The sequence below is a fragment of the Penaeus monodon genome, chromosome 17 (assembly GCF_015228065.2).
Source record: "Penaeus monodon isolate SGIC_2016 chromosome 17, NSTDA_Pmon_1, whole genome shotgun sequence".
In the NCBI taxonomy this organism is placed as follows: Eukaryota; Metazoa; Arthropoda; class Malacostraca; order Decapoda; family Penaeidae; genus Penaeus; species Penaeus monodon.
In genome coordinates this window covers 34,578,529-34,586,028 of record NC_051402.1, presented here as the reverse complement: position 1 = coordinate 34,586,028, position 7,500 = coordinate 34,578,529, and positions in this window count along the sequence as shown.

The following is a 7,500-nucleotide window of genomic DNA, read 5'->3' as shown; positions in this document are numbered from 1 at the left end:
ACACACAACTGATATTATTCAAAATGCAAGGGGGATAAATGTTTGATGCGGCATGATGCTGTAGTCTTTTTTTCTGTACAATTGAATTTTGTAAATAAATGAAATAAATTATAATGTGAAAATTTATTTGATTTTGTTTGTTTTGGTAAAGCCAGTGGGATTTAACTGCTAATGCCCTTTGCTATTGCTAGGGGTTCAAGCTGCTCAAGTTTCTCTTTTTCATGATTAATGTTTTTAGCTTTTCATTCGTGATTAAGAAACTGACTGTGGCACAAAAGCCTTTCATGGAATTTTACAATGCAAAAAACAGCTACTGTGGAAAAGTGAGAAAAATTCAAGTCACAAAAAAAAAATAATCATGTTCACACTCTGTAATGACTATTAAACTCTTTATTCTGTTGTATAGTATTTTCTCGTACACAAAGATAGTATTAAAAAAGCCATACTGTTAATGACATGCAAGTGATGGCTGCATAATGTAGATTAAGAATTGAAGTGTACGCCTGTAACCATACGTCTTCTGCTAAATAGTATTACAACATGTAATATGGATAATGATACTGCTAACAGGTGGGGAACAAGTGTGTATGTATGTATGGGATTCACTTGTATATAGCATATTTATTTGATCTGCTGTATATATTGATCATGTTAATTGTTATTTAACTTGTGTGACACAAGCATTATATCTCATAATATAGCTGGTTTGGTTTGTCTTGAGCCAACAATAAAACAAAAAAAATCCAAGCATCTGATGATACTGATAACAGCATTACAATACTAAGCAATAAAATATTCATATTTTAGATTACTTTTTTCAAAATATTACATACAACTTCCCATTTACTAGTATTGTGACAGCTTATAATTTAGATTAGAATTACTAGCTTTAACGATCATGATGTCATATCTGTGCCTCTTTCTCAAATACATTTTCATGTTGAATCACTTTTTTACTTCATAGGCTAAGGAATGGTTAATAATTCTTCCATTTTATTAGAAAGATTGTTCAGCCTTTGAACATGACAATCATATTCGAGTACAATAATTTATGATGCTCCAATGGAAATGTAGTTTAAATGGAAGGTAAAGGTAAATACCATTTGAATTAAATATTTGTTTAAGTGATCAGATATTCAGTTATTAATTTGTGATATATTAGGTTTTGATATAACATCATGTATGTTTTGATATATCTCACAATTTATAAATATCATTTATGCCTGACAGTCACACTGCAGCTTCTTCATCATTGGTGATAAACCTAATCTAATCTTTCTTTAGGTAGTATTATTAAGGTAAATGCAATTATTTAATTTAGATTTTCAACATAATTAATAAACTACTTTCTTTTTCTGAATTCTGACATAGATGCAGAAATATACATGATGTTCATGATTTTTATTAGTAACTTACAACATTTATAACAAAAAAACAAGAACAGATGTCTTGGACTAGGAGCATCTCTCTCTCTCAGTCTCTCTCTCTCTCTCTCTCTCTCTCTCTCTCTCTCTCTCTCTCTCTCTCTCTCTCTCTCTCTCTCTCTCTCTCTCTCTCTCTCTCTCTCTCTCTCTCTCTCTCTCTCTCTCTCTCTCTCGTTCTGTATAAATATATTTATTTCTTCAACTTTTTCTTTTTTCTTTTATTTTTTATTTATTTGTTTGTCTTCTTGTTCTTTTTCTTTTTCTTTCTAATGGTATAAAAATCCCTGAATTTCACTTATTACCAGAATAAACAGAATCAAACTATGCTTTTCAGAGGGTAATAGTTTGCAGTGGACTTCAATAATTATTTGAACAGTATTGAAAATGTGAGAACTGCTTCTGTAGCTTTTGCATAATCCCGCATGTGCACAGTATTTGACAGCATATTACATTTAACATAAACGGAATATTATAATGATGGCTCTTGTGTTACTGAGGACCAGTGAACCTGAGCCATAATTGTTTCCTATGCCAGTTGTTGAACCAAGTGCCATCCAGCCATAGCTTTTAGTCCATTCTATACCCTACTATGTCATTGTTACATACCTCCATGATGATTATCGTCTATTATAACATATTTTAACCATGTCTTACTATTCTTGATTCACTAGTAAAAGAAATGGTGTGAATGTGGTCTTTCTGCTGTGATAGAAATGGTGTAAATGAGGTGGTGTTATCATTGATCATTCATAAGGATGTTTATATTATATTTGGCTCTAATTATAATGCAGTATAATAGATTTGGTTCATTCTATGTCTGTTCTCAGTCATTTTCACATGCTCAAAAAATGCATTATAAATATTGTGGTTAACCTTCACATGCACAAAACAAAGAAATTATTGTTAGATTTCAAGGGTATGAAACTTCAACATTTTTCATTGACCATTTTATGTGTAAAAAAATAAAATCAGCAGTCCATAACATTATCATATAATGCCTCATGATGGTTGTAGAGTTAGAATTAAAATGTCACTCTTGTTCGTGTTTGAATACCATATTCTATTGCAATAATTTTCTTTCTTTTTTTTTCTGTGTCTGATATTACCAAAGAAAAATATCCGTGATTCATTGACAATTTGCTATTGTACTCCATCTTTTACCTTTTTTTCTTGAATTCATGCATTTTCATAATGGTTAATGCAAAGCTATTGCAACTGTTCGATCACATATGATCTGAGAGTTTTTATAGTATTTCTCTGCAGTTTGTCAAGGTCAAGTAAGATGGAACACAGAATGTCTCAAACATAATAATATATGAGACATGTCTTTCCACTAAGACATTACTTTCCACAGTTTTTGCAAGAGCCAAATATGAAACTTTTCTACTATGTTTCTTTTGCAAGAACTCAATCTGTACTTATGCTGGGCAATATTATGCAGTCCTTAATTGATCTAGTAATGATTCAGGAACTGAATCACAAACTGATCAAATGAAGCCTGCTAAGTGAATTAAACCAGATGCTATTGGTAGTTGTAAAGTCTTGGGTTCGGATAAGAAATATAAACCCTTTATCGGAGGCATAACCTTTACGTGAATTTCTGCCAAGATGAAAGTCCCCTACCAAGATCTTTCCTTCAACTTTTTCAAATCTCCATGTCCATCATAGAAATGGGGTTAATTTTCTCAGTAAATGAGCTTTTTTTTTTTTTGGTAAACCCCAATCACAGAATGAGATCTGAATAATAAGTATGGTCACATTTGTTATATTGATTTATATGTATGTATTTATGACTAATAAGAAGTGGAAGAAGATAACTTAGAGGGTTTAGGAGTCCAAGACATCACTAACGTGATGAGGAGCTTTATACTGCTGGTAAATTTGTCCACTGCAACTGCAATTGCAACTTGGACTAAGGGAGGGGGAGTGTGCCCATGGGTTCACCATGGCAGTCTCTGACCATTTCACAGAACTTGACAACCTGACAGACCCAGTTGCTCTGTGGGAGCTCTTCAAGTGCGTAACACCCAAAGCAGCCCAGGAGTCCATTGGCGTACGCCCGAGGGCAAGGCAAAATTCCATCTCCCTGGAGACATTAGAGGCCACTGAAGCATGTCGCATGGCTCTGCTGAATGGTAATCAAGTCTTGCGTCCCTCTATGGTGTGTAGGGCTCGGACACTGCTGAGAAGGGACAAGGAACAGTTCATCAGGAATCTCGCTGAGGAGGTTAACAGCCATTTCTTGGTAAATGACCTTTGCCCTGCCTACCAAGCCCTGAGAAAGCTGAACTCTAAGCCCTTCTCACAGATGACTGCAGTCCGACCAGCGGATGGACGGATCATCTCAGATCATGTTGGGGTTAGTCAACGTTGGGCTGAGTATTTTGAGCAGTTGTACCAGGTAGACCCTCCAACAGTTAGCTTGGAGGCAAGCGATGTCACAATACCTGTGCCGGACCCACCCATCAGCGAGGAACCTCCTACCCTAACAGAGGTTAGGCTGGCGATTTCCAAGCTGAAGAGTGGGAAAGCTTCAAGCATATGTGATATCCCTGCTGAACTTCTAAAGGCTGGGGGTGAACCTATGGCTTAGGGCCTGCATACAGTCCTGACTGCCATCTGGCAGTCTGGTACCATTCCCCCTGACCTACTGAGGGGCGTGGTCATCCCTGTCTAGAAGGGGAAAGAGGATCGTTGGGATTGTAACAACTACCATGGCATTACACTGCTCAGCATACGAGGCAAAGTTTTCGCCCACATTCTTCTGAAACGGATCCGCAACCACCTACTGAGGCATCTGAGACCAGAGCAGTCTAGATTTACTCCTGGCAAGTCCACAATAGACCGAATACTAGCACTTAGAACGCCGTCGTGAGTTTGGTCATGTGTTGCTTGCAGCCTACATCGACCTCAAGAGTCAAGTTTGAATCGGTGCATCGGGAATCACTGTGGGAGATCCTGAGACTCAGGGGAATTGCGACACAGATTATTGGCCTAATAGCAAGCCTTTATACTGGTACTGAAAGTGTTGTAAAGTGTGATGAGGGTCTGTCAAACTTCTTCGCTGTTAATTCAGGGGTGAGGCAAGGCTGTGTCCTTGCACCAACACTTTCAACACTTGTATGGACTGGATAATGGGCAGAGCTACTAGCCAAAGTCAGTGTGGAGCAACACTGGGCAATATCAAGGTCTCTGACCTTGACTTTGCCGATGACATTGCTATCCTATCTGAGTCCCTGTAGTCACTGGTGGCGGTTCTTGATGCTTTTAGCATGGAGGCGAAGCCCTTAAGCCTAGAGGCCTCCTGGATAGAGACCAAGATTCAGGATTTTGGGGGCCTGTTAGGGGATCCATTCTTGCGGCGAGGACGTTGAAGTTACAGAGTTTTACATACCTTGGTAGCGTAGTCCATATCTCTGGGCTGTCAGACCAAGAAGACAATAGACGAATTGGTCTGGCAACAGGAGCGCGATCAACAAGAGCATTTGGAGATGTCGGTACCTACTAACGGTTACACCGAGAGACTGGCATGGGACCTGTTACTTGCATAGTCCGGGATCGCCAACTCAAGCTACATGGGCACCTAGCTCGTTTCCCTGTGGATGACCCTGCCCATCAAGCTGTCTCTTTGCGAGACAACCCTGGGGACGACACAGGAGGTTACGGCTTGGGCAGCTCGACGAGACCTGTCACGAGGAATTAGAGATGGGCCGAGGGCCTGCTTGGAGACTTGCCTCGAGGGACCCTCATGGTTAGAAGCAAAGGGTGGATGCGGCCATGCGCCCCCGTTGGCGTTAGCCCCTTGATGATGATGATGATGAACTGCAATTGTACAATCAACAGTTTACACGAGTATATGGTTGATTTTTGCCAATGAGCAGAAGCTGAGCTATAAGTTTCATTCCTCTTCCCGTTTCAATGCTGTGCCAGTTCCTCAGATTTCCACTCCCAGATCTTGCATATCCACAGAAAGGTGACCAAGGCTTTCAATGGTCAATAGACCTTATGCAATGCATTATGGTAATTGATGGGGTTTGTGTAAACTGCTTTTCATTTGAGTGATTTTGATATCAATTCTAACTTAATGACTATCATGGAATCCTTAATTGGCCAAGTAAAGGAATCTTCAGTAATACAGGAGTAGAATTTCATGGATGATTAAATGAAATCAGCCTTTTTTGCAGACACATTTTTTATTTAATGATAATCATTCACCGTGATTCATGATACTGAAGTGATGAAACAATAGCTGAATAACATCTTAAATCTGTCCATGACCAACAGTGATATACTGGCGACCCGGATATGTCAGACAACAATTTGGTCACTGTCATGATCTTCACCCCAACAACCTCCAACCAGGTCCATGTTAAGGGCTGTGGTATTTGCTCCCTTTTCATCCAACGAGCAGACTTGAGCTCCGCCAAACATCAGCTGACTGGCGTTGGCTGAAAAGAGCTGAGACCTATCTGCTCGTGTCATCAGTCCGTGCATGACAGCTCCTCAGTCTTCAACCCTGTCTGTGGAACTCCATTTCTGCTATTATCATTATCGTTATTGTTTTAATAATACAACTATGAAGGATAGTATCAATAACAATAATGGTGATAACGATAGTGATTGTAATAATAATGATCGTGATAACAATTGTAATGACGATAATGACAGTGACTGTAATAATAATGACAGTGACTGTAATAATAATGACAGTGACAATAGTAATAATTATGGTAGTGATAACTATTATTTTAATAATCATTATCCTTATTACTATCTTGTTTTCCTTACCATCATCATTTTGATCAGTATTCTTATCATTACTATCCTTATCATCCTCATCAATACTGTTATTATCATTATTCTTACCAGTACTGCCGTGTCATCGTTATCATTATTATCCTTACTATTATTATTATTATCCTTGTCGTTATCATTATCATCCTTATTATTATCCATATTATTATCATCCTTATTATTATCATCATCCTTTTATTATTATTATTAACTATTATTATTATTACCATTATTATTATTATTATTATTATTATTATTATTATTATTATTATCATTATTATTATTATTAGCCATCATAATGATTCTTATGCAACTATTGTAGCAAATATTTTAGGATACGCTCAGTTTATTTCCTGATAAAAATAATACATACCTAATTAATTCTCAGTATTTATAAGGATAAATATGGAGAATCTTAAAAACTGTAAATATGGAATGTGGCAAGAGAAGTAATAATATATATATATATATTTTTTTTTTTTTCTTGTTATTTTTCTTTCTTTCTGTTTTCTAATTTATTATAATTATTATTTTCTTATTTTTTATTATTTTTTTTCTTATTTTAGTATTAGTATTTTTTTTTATTCATTTCTTTTTATTTTTTTATTATTGTTTATTTTTTATTATTTTTATTTTTTTCTTATTTTTTCTTATATATTTTTTCCACGGTACTATTACCTCACTATTCTTCTCATATGATTTTTTTTCTTCTTCTTCTTCTTCTTATTGTTTTTTTTTCTCGTTTTCCTTCTGATTATTCTTCTCTTTTTTTTTTCTTATTATTTTCATTATTTATTTATCTATTTATTTATTCATTTTCTTATGGGTGCAGCGGTAACACAGGCGGGTGGGAGCAGGTTCAGATCCGACACAAATGGTCTGAGATTGAATGCACCGGCCGCCAGAAGCCAGACGTTCTCATCACTATTTTTCTTATGATTATCATTATCATCATTATTTTTCTTATGATTATCATAATTTTTCTTATTCTTCTTGTTATTTTTCTTATGATTATCATTATTTTTCTTATTCTTCTTGTTATTTTTCTTATGATTATCATTATTTTTCTTATTCTTCTTGTTATTTTTCTTATGATTATCATTATTTTTCTTATTCTTCTTGTTATTTTTCTTATGATTATCATTATTTTTCTTGAGATTATCATTATTTACCTTAAGATTATCATATATTTTTATGATTATCATGATTTTTCTAATGATTATAATTTTGTTCATATGATTATCTTAATCTTTTAAGATTATAATTTTTATCATTATTTTTT